This window comes from Cavia porcellus, unplaced genomic scaffold, assembly GCF_034190915.1.
Source record: "Cavia porcellus strain 051 isolate PalLab524CR breed Dunkin Hartley unplaced genomic scaffold, mCavPor4.1 scaffold_19, whole genome shotgun sequence".
NCBI lineage: Eukaryota > Metazoa > Chordata > Mammalia > Rodentia > Caviidae > Cavia > Cavia porcellus.
The window spans coordinates 48,862,954-48,877,799 of NW_026947502.1; the positions used below are offsets into that span (position 1 = coordinate 48,862,954).

General features: G+C 34.4%; 1 long non-coding RNA gene across 6 annotated transcripts in view; it reads right to left on the reverse strand.

Moving 5' to 3' along the window:
* The window catches only part of LOC134471652 (uncharacterized), a 179,648-nt gene that overhangs the window by 23,370 nt on the left and 141,432 nt on the right, over positions 1 to 14,846 (reverse strand). The window lies entirely within an intron of this gene.

Here is a 14,846-nt window from a genome sequence, read left to right on the forward strand (position 1 = left end):
CCCAGACAGAAGCTTTCTCTTTCTCAAAAACTATGTTCTACTCTTAACCTCTATTGTTCCTAAATTTCATTCTTCAAATTTAGAGAATTGCCACTCATATTGGTCATCTAGTAGGTTGGGAGTTTCACTTCCCTATATGAACATGGTGGAAACCACTTTTCAGAATTTATAAAAATACCATCTACTGACTTTAAATTCATTAACTGTTGCACTGGTAGGGGAGTTTTCTATACACTATGTTTTGTCTAATCACTGTGAAGTTCCCTGGCTTTTTCACAGATCATAACTTCATTGAAGTTATTGCCTGCCAGCTGTTTCTCATTCAACCACACTAGCAAAAGTTTCTCTACTTCTTCCAGCACTTGTGTTTTCTGTTTAGCTAACGTTGTTCCTCATTTTAGTACATCAATTCCCATGATGGTGTCTTTATTATTCAAAATAATTAAGATTGTTGAAAGAGTATTGTCCTAGAATAAATTACAGGACACTATGGTGGTAGTCCAACATGGACGGTGGAAGGCCAAATCAGGGATTCTTCCCGGACAGCCACTTCCTCCTTCTAGCCCAATTATAACTTCCTCCTTCCTTTCTCATTGTGCATGAAAAAAAATTCCAATCAGCTCCTCATGCATTATCAGTGCTTGCCCCAAGCACCACATCTGCTCAAAGGTCACATATACTCCACAACCCCATATCTGGTCAGAGGAGAAAGCCAAACCGTTGCTGGTTGTGGGACCCTCTCCATGTCCTCTAAATAAAAAGGCCACTTTTACAGTTTCTTATATTCTCCTTCTTCAATTTGCCAGAAAACTGTAACAATTGCCAGCTTTATATCTTCTATTCCAAAGCCAGATCAGTCAGATAAATACCATGCTTATGCTTTTCCATAATTTTCTTCTTTGTTTCAATAGTTACTTTCTTCAAGCATTTTTCTTATCATTTTGGCTGTATACTTCCTTGTGAACTTTCATCCCTGCTCTGTACATTCTTTTTACCACCTTGCTTGTTCTGCACTTTCTTTGGAGTCAAGCTGGATTGAAAAGTACTGTACAGTACTGCATATGCTAAAAGTCACAAAAAGAAGCTTCACAGGAAGTGTATAGAAGTTTGTTTTGACCATGGTATTGGCTAGAGGAGGCCGCTATCCTGTATCAGATGGCCACGTTTGAGTTCATGCAGGGAAGGTGGTCGCGGTCATGTCTGTCACTTTGTGTGAAGTTGAAGAACTGAAGCAAAACTGCCAAATGCTTCTGTTCTCAAATCAAATTGTTCAAGAATGCAAGGGTAAATCGAGGTATTACGGTACAAAGAAACGAGCTCAGTTATGGCACTACATTGCTCGACATGAATCCTATAACAAAGAGCACTTCAGATTTTCACTGTCCATCCTTCTTTTTTGAAATATGAGCAATTACAGTAACTAATTTTTAATGAGCTTTAAAATTTAATGCACATAAATGGTCATATTTGTGGGCAATTGATCCTAGGACCCTCCACAAACAACAGAATCTATGGAAACTCACTTCTCTTTTATAAAACCATGCAACGTTTGCATATAAATTATGTATATTCTCTTGGATATGTCAAAATTTTCTCTAGATTATTTAAAATAAATGCAAAGTATAGTCTTTTATAGTTATTAACTATATTATTTTAAATCTTAAAAAGGAAAAATATATAAATTCAGTACAAATACAAATATTTTGTTTTAATATTTCTGTGCATTGTAGGTATTTCTTTCTCCTTTTTTTAATACTGGGAATTGGACAGAAAGTCTCACTCTAAGCCTGCTTAGATCTATGGATACATAACTCATATGTAATGAAAAGCAACACACAACACATAGAACACTTTCAGGATTATTTTAAGTATTCAGTAAATTTTAGTTGCTTCTGCTGTTATTTATCTTAACGAATATAAATCTCTACAATATATATATTCATGAAATATTCACTAAGAATAAGGCATTAATATCTCTCTAAATTAATGAGAACATGCTGATGAATAAACTGAGTTTATTACATTCAGTGAGAAGCTTCATTTTCTGATAGTGTTTTCTGATTTTCTTGTCCCATACCAGTTAAAATAAGAGTAAAAGGAACTAGGAACTTGGGTCTTTGTTGACCACTCTCAATGAACAATAATGCATGACAAGTGGAGAGCTCAGAGTGCCTCAAAGTCATCAGCAACTGAATCTTGTTAGGGCAGTAATGGTGAACGATGCAGAAGACTCTGTCCTCCAAGGTTTGCAAAGTTGCATACAGTTAGAGGGAGGTTGGTAGTCAAGGTCAAGTTATGAGATCATCCAAAAATTGGATAGGTATGAAAAATACAAAAAATCAAGTGCAAAGGGATCCTGTAAGTGTGAGTTAATGACAGCAATTAACTATAAACTACTTAAACACAAAAAGCCCCCAAGGAATTTGGGTGTACGTTTTGAGAAATGAGTGTAAAATACATATATGAAGACAAGGAAGTGCTTCACGTATGATTTCATACATCCATGACAGCATAAATCAAAGTGCAGAAGTTAAGCAAAACCAAATAGCAGATCCACAATGCCAGAAATCAAGTGAAATGTCTTGAACATCTTGCACAAAGAGTAGGCAGGGATGAGTTTAAAAAATCAGACTGGTGCAAGCAGGCAGTCGCAAGTTCGATCCCTGGTACCAATAAAAAAGAAAAAGACAAAAAAAAAAAAAAATCAGACTGGACTTATGCACTGAAGTCTTGTATCTTGTGCTAAGAATCACAGTAGACCAAAAACTATGAGAATTACTGTAAAAAAAATTCTCTTACCAGTTTTCTCTTAAAGTAACTATGAGCTCTTGATTCAAAGGGATGGGAAGAGTTGAAGATATAGAATAATATTTTTGTCTGTCTCCTAGGAGATGCCATAACAGACAGTGAACAGAAATAGTATCATAGCTAAAACATCACAGTGTGCGCACACGCACAGAATCACATCAGGCTGATTAGCCATACAGTGGTATCTTTAACAATGGCCAAGAAACACAGGGAATTGGTTAATTAGAATACATTTCACAGGATATTCAGGGTTTCCGGTTGCACATTTGCATCTTTGAAAGGTATAATTATGTCAGATAATATACTGGGTGCTGGAGTTTTTACATAAACACTTGTGGTCTAATTCAGAGTTATCTCTACTGCATGGAGCAGTTGTTGGGAGAAAAATATATATGCTATTAAAAGCAGTTTGAATTAGGTGTGTTCTACTGGCATAAAATGCACAATGCCTAGTCATTTATCAAGCAGTGCAGTGAGTTACTGTTTATTTATTATGCAAAACGTGTGCCTGGATAAGGTGAACAAATTAAGTGGCCTGTAAAAGAGTATGCTACCAATGCAGCGAGAAGCTTCCCAGCAAATTACTTTAAATACACATGGTAATTCCAGATAAATTCTGTATTAAAGGACCCCAAATGAGATACGAAGATTGAAGGCCATTACCAGAAAAGAAGCTGTAGGAATGGCTTCTCTTTAGTCACAATGGTATGCTAATTTCACTTTGCAACAGTAAACACAATGTCCCTGGTCTCACTGAGTGGTCGTCAGTGTACAGTGGGTTGTTCCTGACCTATGATTAAGATTCAATTAAGAAAGCAGAGACAAAAGAACTCTTTTGAAATAAGGACTTAATATCATAGGACAGATTTTTACAACAGTGGTGAAACCTATAAAAGTAAAATTAGGAAAAGGATTAAAATGCCCTTGCCAGTCCTGGCAAGGGTGAAGGAGGCACATGTAGCCATATGTTATGACAGCAACAGGCAGTCCTAGGACCAATGAGTGACCGCTGCTCTTCATAATTCTCTCTGTGAGCTCACAGCTGCCGCTAGTAGGGGCCTGGGGTTGCTGATGATTATCAAGACTTAATCAGGTTGGAAGCTTGATTTGAAACAAAAAAATCTTGGATATCTGTCACTTCCCTTTTCTGACCAACCACAACCTTCAGATTTAATTTTTAAAATCCACATATTATTTTTCAAACAGATTTAGATTTATAGAAAAGATGTACAAAGTTATCGTGTATTCTTTTTCCTGACCATTACTAATTGTTCACACTATTGTTATCACATTGATTAATACAATTTTATAGCTGCACCTGATGAAAGAATGCTTCTCATTTGAATGGTAAAAGTCTATCACTTACAATAGTGATCATTCCTTATACAGTCCAATAGATTTGACAAATGTACAAATGATACAGTGTCATATAAAACACTGTCAGTGTGTTAAAATTTCCAATTCCTATCTAGTGGGCACTTTCTTCTTAACTTTCCTGACAACAGTGGTTTTGTTTGTTTGCTAATTTTTTCTCTCACTCTCTCTGTATGGTTTTGCTTTTTTTTTTTTTCCAAAATGTCAAATATTTGGATGGAATCACACAAACTTTGAACCTGGCTACTTTTATTTAGCAATTTTAATTTAAACTTTGTCTACTTGTTTTCATGACTTGATAACTAATATCGCTGGATAATACATCACTATGAATATACCACAATTGTTCAACTGTGGGAGGTCATTTTAGTCTCTCCCTACTACTAACAATTTAAAATAACATATCCAGATTTTGACAGCTATTATCTAATTCCTACCAACAAAATCCCACACATATGACATAAGATAGAAAATACTATGATATTTAAATTAAAAAGCCAATTACATTGAAAGACACATTACCATTGACTGCCTTAGACATATGCCTCTCTGTTTGAATACATGTCTTTCATTTGCTTTGCCACTAGCTCTGGAAACCCTCTTTCGTGAATACTGTTGTGGCTGCCTCTATGTCTGGAATCAATTCAAAACATTTACTTTTCATGATAATTTTGACTTTAGAGAAGAATCAAAAGTTTCATGGTGTTAGTAAATAAAGTGGATGACAACATGTAATATTTTTAAGGACATGTCTTTCTTTTGATTGGTACTTGGAGGTGGGATTCATTGTATTTTTTATCCAACCCCACAGACAATCATAAAAGAGAATCTCCAGAACCACTTCAGAAAAGGGCAAGGAAAATGAAAAATTCTGTTCAAAGGGACAGGGAGAATTGAAAGGGAGTGACAGTAATGTGTCATAGAATACATTTTTAAAATTTCAATATTAACCATATATTCTGATTACGGTCATATATACATTATTCATAATGTAAAGTCTTGCTGTATATACAGATTAGTATATATATATATATATATTTATATACATACACAGCATATACATATACAGTAAGACTTTGGATTATGAGTAACATATTTGGGAATATGAGCAAACATTTTTAACATATTTAACTTGATATATGAACAATATCTTACAATATAAGTAGTTTATGATGCCAAATGTCACATGATCACAATTCTGCCAATGATTTTCTCTCTCTCTCTTCCTGTGGGATTGTGAGTGATCATCTCACAAGAACAAGAGATACACGGATGGCATCTACAGAGGAGGAGAAAAAGGGGAGGAGTACCTTTCTTCAAAGGAGATTAGGAGACATGTATAATCTGAGAAACAGTGCAAGATACTGTAGAAAAACACCACCTAAATAAGGCTATGGCAGTACAAACAGTGAACCTGTTTAACAACAAAGCAATGTTGCATTTCTGAAAAATCCTCAAAAAGAGCCAAAAGTTAGTGTCATTGGATAGGTGTCTTGTTAAATTTGCATGAAAAGAAAAAGATTCCATTAAGCCAATAGATAGCAGTGATTCTGTTAGTGATACTGAAAATCATCTCATACAGTAATCCTCCTCTCTCCTCTCTTACACCGATTAAAGTTTTCCAAGTCATCTTATTACATCTTATCAAAATGTTTCTGTATGTCAAAAGAAATCTGCAGCATAGTGAAAAGAAAACCCACAAACTGGGAAAGAATCTTAGTGAACTGTCCCTCAGACAAAGGACTTCTGTCTAAAATGTATAAAGCATTAAAAAAAAAAAAAAACAGACCCCCAAAATCAAAGACCCAATGCAAAAATGGGCATCTAAGGTGAATACACACTTCTCAGATAAAGAAATACAAATGGCAAATAAATACATGAAAAAACGTTCATCAGCATTACTCATTAGAAAAATGCAAATTAAAAACACACTGAAATTCAATCTCACTCATGAAAGAATGACCAGGATCAAGAAAACTACCAACAACAAATGCTGGAGAGGCTTTGAGGAAAAAGAAACTCTCCTGCAATGTTTGTGGGAGTGTAGACTGGTGCAACCATTGTGGAGGTCAGTATGGAGATTTCTCAGAAAGCTGGGATTGGAAGTCCCATTTGTTCCAGCTATTCCACTTTTTAAGCATATCGGAAGAACTGAAAACACGATGCCACAGTGACATATGTGTACCCATGTTTATAGCAGCACAATTTGTAGTAGCCAGATCTTGGAAACATCCTAAGTGCCCATCATCTGAGGAATGGATAAAGAGATGTGGTATTTTTATACAATGGAGTACTACTTAGGTATAAAGAATGATCACATTGAGATATTTATAAATAAATGGACGCAACTTAAGACCATACTCATTAGAGAAATAAATCAAACTCACATGTATAAATACCGAATAGTCTCCCTAGTCTAAGAAGTGGTAAGAGTACATAAGAGTTTATAGTAATCATGATTCCCCTTACATTGCTCTGAAGCCTTATGTCTCAATTCATTAGTTGGAATTGTTTTATCCTAGTTTGTTTGATTTTATTATCTGTGATAGTATAAACAGCTATTTTAAAGAAAAGAAGACATTAGAATAGTCAGAGCTGATTTAGAATGATCTTACTCTAAAGTCCTACTATGCTTTTGTTTTTTGTTGCCTTTGGATCTATCCTGTTATATCTTATGGTATATTATTATGTGTGATAATATAAACAAATTTTCTATGGAAAATGAGATAATATATTAGCCATTGTTCGTTTTCTGCTATTTGGTTCTGAAAGCCCTGTAATGCATTCATTTTCTTGAATGGTTTTATACTGTTTTGTTATGCTTGATACTATTGTATATGAAGCTATGTTCAACTATTTCAAAGAAAGAGACACTATGGTAGTTACTGTTAATTATGCATTGTCTTGTGGTAAAATGCTGTGTTACTTACATTGTTCTGATCTGATCTGTTTTGTTATGTCCTCTTTTGTCTTACTATTAATAAAATTAAAAAAATTAAAAAACAAAGTCAAGTGAAAATTAATCTGTTTATTTTCTTCCTATTTTGTAATTTCTTTTTCATTTTGTTTCATAATAGACTAGTGTAATTATTTTTGTATCAATATTTTTGGATCATAGAAAAAATCATTTCAATTGTCACTATTTCTTAAGGAAAATTCTCCTTGATATACATGTGCTTTGCATTACAAATATGTTACTGTAATGGATTATCTTCACAAACCAAGGTTTATAGTGTGTGTTTGTGTGTGTGTGTGTGTGTGTGTGTGTGTGTGTGTACATGCCAATAGTAAAGGTGATCATTACAGGAAGGGAAATCCTGAGATCATTAATTACAGGTTAGGATACTAAAATATTAAAGCCCACCATACTTCATTCTGTTCAGTTTGTCATCCATATACAGTTCCATTAAATAATATAGCTTCCAAATAAGAAAGATGCCACTAAAGTCTTGCTTCCACACAATAAGATATAAATATCTTTTTTCATTAACAAACACATTAACACATTAGTATCACATGCCATTTATACAACTTTCTGTTATATTTATTCTCTTTCAAAGTGAGCCACAAAGTTGGTGTCCTATAATAGAAATCTTTTGAGATAATGTAAATTATTATTAAAATATGTACCACTATCAGGTCAAGGAGAGATTTAATCAAAGAGTGCACAAATATATTCATGTCAAAATCAAAAATACTCATAAATATTATAGAACTTGTTTGCCCAAGTGGTCATGTTTGCAGCTGATAATTATAATTTGCACATCACTTCTATTATTGTATCTTTATTTTCCTCTCAGAAAACATCTTATTCTTCGTGGTTTCTTAATTAGTAGAGTTACACAAACCTTTGTGCCTGAAGAGAACTGGCTACCAGCAGTCTCACCCGTGGTGGTTCCTACATGTTTAGCCCCATCAGGTTTCAGCAGAAGACAGGGAAATGTTAAAAAGCACCAAGGAGTTCCTGCATTGCAGACACGCTATTCTTTGTCCTTATTGTGTATAGCCAACCAACTGAAGATCAAACACTCCAGTGAGATCAATAATGACATTTTTTGCCTCTTTTGTTCATCAACATGAAGAACATAAGATTCTTAAAGCTAACCTCACCTTGCAATTCAATAGCTTATTATTATGCCTCCTGGTGAGAACAAAACTTTTTAGCAGAAAATATCTTCAAACCAGCAGGAAGTAAAATTGGATAGAGAAGAAGCTAAGAACTCACTAATGAATCATTAGCATGAACAGTGAAAGGAGCCACCACCATTCATCTCCTTGGCTTGAGATTCACAGGTCTTTCCTAAAGGACATATAACACTGTACACAGTATTTCTGGGTAATTTAGGGCACACATGCACGTTAAAGAATTATAGATTATGTATAAATTACTTCTGATCATCCACACTGTTATGTGAGCTCCACAAATGCCATTCCAATTTTCCTTTCAGAGCCTCTGCTTCTATGTGAAAATAACAGTAATACAAATGAATGCCATGAGCAAAAGTCCTCTTACACTACGCATCCTATGAAGCTAGTTTGTTGGCAATAAAACCTCCATGCGGAATAGCACGATAATGAATGGGGTGTTCCGTTACTCTGATAATGGTGCTTTAGGCATTTTGAGCAGAGTAAGTGTCCAGTGAGAGTAATCCAAAGCTTAGTCTGTGGTTACACAGCGGAATATGACCACCCTACCTCTTGCTAACTGATTCATTGAGGATAAATGTGGTCTACCATGTATGCAGGTTAGACTCTCTTCATTAGAGGTGGCCAGATAGCCCTTGAGGAGAGAAAGCCTACTCAGTGAGCCCACACACAGTGTCCAATATCCCTGCCATTTTCATTTTGTCTGTGCACCCTTTGTGTGAGGACAGGTGTGACCCAAAAAGAGGATGACTGATGTCCGCTCACCAGATCAACTGCTCATGACTTATTAAAATTCCTCTGAGATCATACAGGTCCTTACACATATTTGTTTACATTATGAAAAGTCTGCATAAAAATTTCATTACATGATCATAAATTTCTATGCCAAATTCAGCATCTTCATGACACTTGATGAACTTTCAGCTCAAGCACTGAACTACTGTAAAGTCATGATCCATTCTATTGTTTTAAAATTTCAATATGCTCAATTGGTATTATCCTATAATTTCAATTTGCCTTGTAATATGAATATGAGAAGGTTACTAGCAACATAATTTACCAACAAGAAAATAAATATTAATTAATGTCTTGGCAAGTAACAGTGGTCTAAAATTTGCAGTGCTCTCCAGTCTGTCCAAAAAGCTCTCTTCTATTGTGTTTGGGAGATCATGTGAAAAAGAAATTGCTTTGCAAAAACTTTATAACACATGAAATGCTGTCTCTATCAGTAACTGAATTTAATTAATAATGAAAAAGCTCAGTTCCCTCAATGTACACGTAGGGAAGTGATTAATCCCCTCAAATTCGGTGGATTGTTAGGGAAAGAGGAGGAAGAAAGAAAAAGTTATGAACTCAGCAAGATAGGCTCATTTTAAAACAAATCTGGGAGGAACTGCCCTGACCAGGAGACCAGTCCAGATCCTCTCACATAGCTGTGAGGACATTCATAGGCCCATGGGGAAGGGAGAGTTTAGTGAAAGGGGGTTCAGTGAAAAATGTCATTGACCTGAAAACACGTCTGTTTGGAAGTAAGTTCCTACTGAATGTCAATATAGACCTTACCCAGAACATTTCAGCAAATGATCATCAGGACATGGGTGAACAAAAAACTCCTCTTTTTCTGCTTGTTGGCAGAAAGGCTTCCTAAACACAAGCTGATAGCAAGAAAGTTTTTTTTTTATATGCTAAAGTTTAATTTCTGTAATCAGGATTCAAATAAGATTCATATAATATTACTTTTCATTGTATCTCTTTGGGCCATTTTAATCTATGCTCCTCCTATTTCTTTAATTTTTATAATTTATTTGTTGAAGAAATTTAGCCAGTCCCCCTTGCAGACTTTTACAGATTGTGCTTTTACTGACTGAATCACTAATAGTTTATTAGGTTGCATTGTGCTCTGTATCCTCTGCTAATTGGTGATTAGTTGTAGAAGCTTGATCAATCTTGATCGCTTTTAAAAATTTGATTAGTACATTATGCTTATTGTGACAAGTTGGTAGTGTTCAAAATACCTTGTAATTCTTTCCTGTTTTTCTTTTCTATTTTACAATTCTTCCTCTCGCTCTCTCTCATTCCCCTTCCTTTTTGCAAACGTTCTATGTGCCTGTTTCCTCTATATTTTTTTCATATTCTTTAATTTATTGCTGTTTCGGCTTTCTCATATGTGATAAGCCATGTAATATTTAAACTTCTGTGTTTAATTTATTATGGTCTCAAGGTGCATCCATTTTACTACAAATGACTTGAGTTTTTCCCTTTTTATGACTCCACCATGTATAAATGGCACATTTTCTCTATTCATCTAGATGTTGCTGGGGAATCATTATTCCCTACAACTACTTTTACACTAAATTAGAAGACCGCAACTATACAATTAAGCAATTTCAATAAAACATATATTTCAAGTCATTTTAAAGCATTAGGATACATTTAAGACTAAAAAAAAAAAAAAAAAAAAAAAAAAAAAAAAAAAAAGTAAAGAAAATTATGTCCTTGCAAATGATGTCTCAAAATGCTAGCTGAAACTTTTGTTTTTACCACTCCAAAGACTTCCCTTTCTTTTGGTACAACTGTACTTCTTGAAGATGAGCTCTTTCCCTCCATAATTCCTGTGTTGCCAACCTGATTCTTCTCTCCAGAGCTGCCTGTTTATATCAAAATAGCTTTTAAAATGAAGCTTCTAGGGACACTCAATACCAGGGAAATAGAAAAACTAAAATTGCTTTTCTGGCATATTAATTAGTTAAGAGACAGAAAAAGGCTTCTTGTTTGAGAGACACATTCTCTACACTAGAGGAAAGGCTGCAGTCTGCTCTATGAATGAAGAATTGAGACAGAGTATTGTACACACTTGGATCAAAGAATGTTTCTCTTAAGTCTCATAAGTCATAATTTAGTCACATTTTCAGTAAACTATTCTGTGTTAAGGGTCAGTGTATTGGTCAATAGGTCTGTTGCTATGAGATTTCTACATATTTCCTTATGAGGACTCTCACAACACATTAAATAAGCATTAACATTCTTCTTGGAAATCTATGATACAAGATTTAGTTTTGGACTCACCAAGGACAATAAAAGCCTAGAAAAATCACTTGTTTGAGGGATTGGAGATTGCATCCTGAGAGACTTGACAAAAGCTTGCAGAAAATAAAATTTTATGAAATACGGGTGTCCTGTATCTTTACTTGTACTGTGAAATTGCAATGAAAGCACTGTTTATTTTATAATAAAAATTATGTAGCCTCTTTTTTCTATGTAAATCTCATGTTTATGTGTGAATATAAATGTATGATTTTTGCTATGGATTTATAGTAACTTTTATTTTATTATAAATACTCATAATTAAGTACATCTAAGCTTTCTAAGAAAACATAGTAATAAACCCAATTTTTTTTAATTTCATGATTTAAATGAGTTTTTGATGAATAATTTAGTTTTAATAGTGTTTCCAAAAATCAAAACTATCTTCAGAATTATTGGCATACATTTTGCCTGGTTTTATTGTCCAGGTGGATTCACATTTGTCTCCCCTGGATGTCATACCAAAGTATCAAGATTTGATACAAAAATCATGAAAGTATAAATTCACCCTAAGAAAATGATTTCTATTTGTATAACTCTTTTAAAAATAAGACCAATATATTTTTTACTTAATTAAGCAAACATATCTTCAAATGCCATCATTAAATAGAACAGAGACAAAAGAATTTTATTTGTGTTCATTGTTTAAATCAAAAAGTCTAAATTTCATCCTGGAATGAAAGTGCAAATTAAAGTAGAATTTGGTTTTTATTGTCTCCTGCAGATCAGACTGCAATATTAATTTTGGAATTCTCCTTGTTAGAAAAACAACTTAAAGGAATGACTGCATCATGAGCAGTTCAGTTTTCATAAGTAATCCAGGTAAATTGTTAAAAATAAATTCAGTAAATGTAAACAACACTGGCTTCCTGATATGAACTCCTCTATTCTTATCATCAGAGGAACTTCAGACCCTGATATCACTGAGAATGGTGGGTACTTTTCAAGGGAGCCCTGGTTCTCATTTTAAATGTTGCTTCCTGGCTGTAGTACAGAACCCTCACCCTACTGGCACAGATCCTTCTTCCCACTGGCATAGACTTCCTAGCTTCCACTGCTGACCTTTGGGCCTTCCCAGCGTAGATCCATGAAATAGACTTGCATGAGACATTGTCGTGGGTTCTAGGCCTCCAGATGGACTCATGGAGCGCGTTGTCATGGGTGCCAGGTCTTCAGCTGGACTCATGCAGGACATTACCTGAATTCTCTGTGTCAGTGTGTGGACAGATTTCCTGTACTCTTTCATTCCTTGACTATAACACTTTGTTAAATAGTAAGTACAAAATGCCTGAATCATTTCTGAGGAAGTGAAAATACTGAAACATCTTAGTATTTTGGGACAATGTACCTATTTGTAGAACCTGCGCATACTCATAAACTGTCAGTGTATTCTAAACAGTTCAAAATTACTTATGTCCTAGGTTTATTTTTTCTTTAGATTAAATTTTTTAAGAGTTAAAAATTCTTCTTATTGCATACAACTCTATGTACAGATATGTAGGAAAAAATAATTTCTTAAGGAAAAATTCTGTTGCAAAACTAAATTCATTTAGAAGCTAAAAAGAGTATGAGCAAGTCAGAGGTTTGCGAAAGACAAATCTTTCAAAATCAATTTCTGCAGGATTAAATTGAATATAATTTTTTAGAGTTCATAAAATTTCTCTAGAAGTTTAGCATTCATACATTAATATAAAAGTAGAATTCCATTTAACAAAATTGGGAAGTTAATCCGCTGCTATTAAAATTCAAAAATAAGTTTAATTCTCTTTTTTTCTTTAAATTTTCAATCATCTTCCGACCTTAACTTCACAGCCCAGAGCAATGCCTTCTTTCAGGAAAGCTTAATGCTGTGCTCTTGACTTTTTCGATGCATTTGAATTATTCCACAGGACCAGACAATTTCATGTAGCCTTACAGTTTCTGGGAGCTACACAGTCTGCTCCTTAAGGTCCTGGCTTTCCTTACCCACACTGATCATGTAATGGGGTGCAACCTTAGACTTGTCCTCTCCCAGGGTCTAATGAAATTTAAGTTGCACCCATCATGTTTTGATTCTAGCTTATCTAAACAGAATAACCATGAACACAAACATTCACACTATAGGGAGTTGTTTCTTTAGCAACTGACCTAAAAAAAAAAAAAGATTTTATGTTATATCAAGACATTTTCTTCTATTTTATGCTATTTTTAATGATTTTTTAGTTTTTAAAAATTCATCCTTGGATTAAGGAATTTTCACATCTAAATAATATTCTGTAATTCTTTTTATCACTCAGATTACATAAAAACATGTTATTTATCATGGTCTGTGACCCTATTTTGATCAAATGTTTAAAATTTTTAACTTCTTTGGCTAGATTCTTTGTGATATAAATTTTAAATGAAATCATTTTTATGTAGGTTAACTTTGTGATTTTTCTTTTTTTTTCCCCTAGAAATCCACATAAGGCCTCTTATCTCATAGGGGTAAACATAAGTACAGCCAAGCATGGTTATGCACAGCTATGGTCCCAGAATCCTGTGAGCTGAGGCAAAGGAGTTACCAGTTCAAGTTCATTTCGGGCAACTTAACCAACCTTACAAGCTCTTACCACAAATTTTAATAAAATATCTGGGAATGGAGGTCATTGGGAAAGCCCTGGGTTTAATAATCAGTCTACACACACACACACACACAATGAGGTTTACTATATTTGGTATGCTGGATTATATAGCAACATTATCACATAATAAAGTAAGACCACTTTTTAAATCTATATACAGATATGTTATTGATCTACTCATTCTAAAATTATATAAGTCAGATAGCCTTGGTGTGATGCTGTCCCTCAGAATTATTATTTTAAATGTTATGTAGAATGCAAATAACTTTCTTTATCAATGACTAAATTTGATTGAGATCTTAAGATTTTATCATCCATAGCCTTGACACTCTTCTAACTGAATCTGAATGCATTAATACAAATACCACTTTAGGAGAACAGTCAGTCTACCCTGTGCCCCAGGGAGGCAAAGATCTGAGTTATCATCAGGTGCTATCTGGTGTTTCCTTCTACTGGAAAAAAAAAATACTTCAAAAGAGCTCTTCCAACTTTGCTGGAAGAGGTCTTCTGAAGTCCTTCTCAGCAGTCTCTGTCCTGCCAGCCTCTGTCCCCTCAGTCTCTGTCCCTGCAGCCACCCCTCTCATGTCAAAAAGGGCCCTGCTCCTAACTGCACCAGCATCCAACAGGTCATTTAATACTGGAACCTCTTCGGAGTGAAATAGATAGTAACCTGAAATGTAATCCTGAGATACCTGGAGAAGGCCATTGGGTTCCTTTCTTTTTTTTTTTTTTTTTTAATTTTATTATTTTCTTTCTATATGCTTTTGTTCCACTAAAAAGATAAGGGTATAATTTTTATTCCTCAAACCATTCCCAGAGAAAGGAATCTTA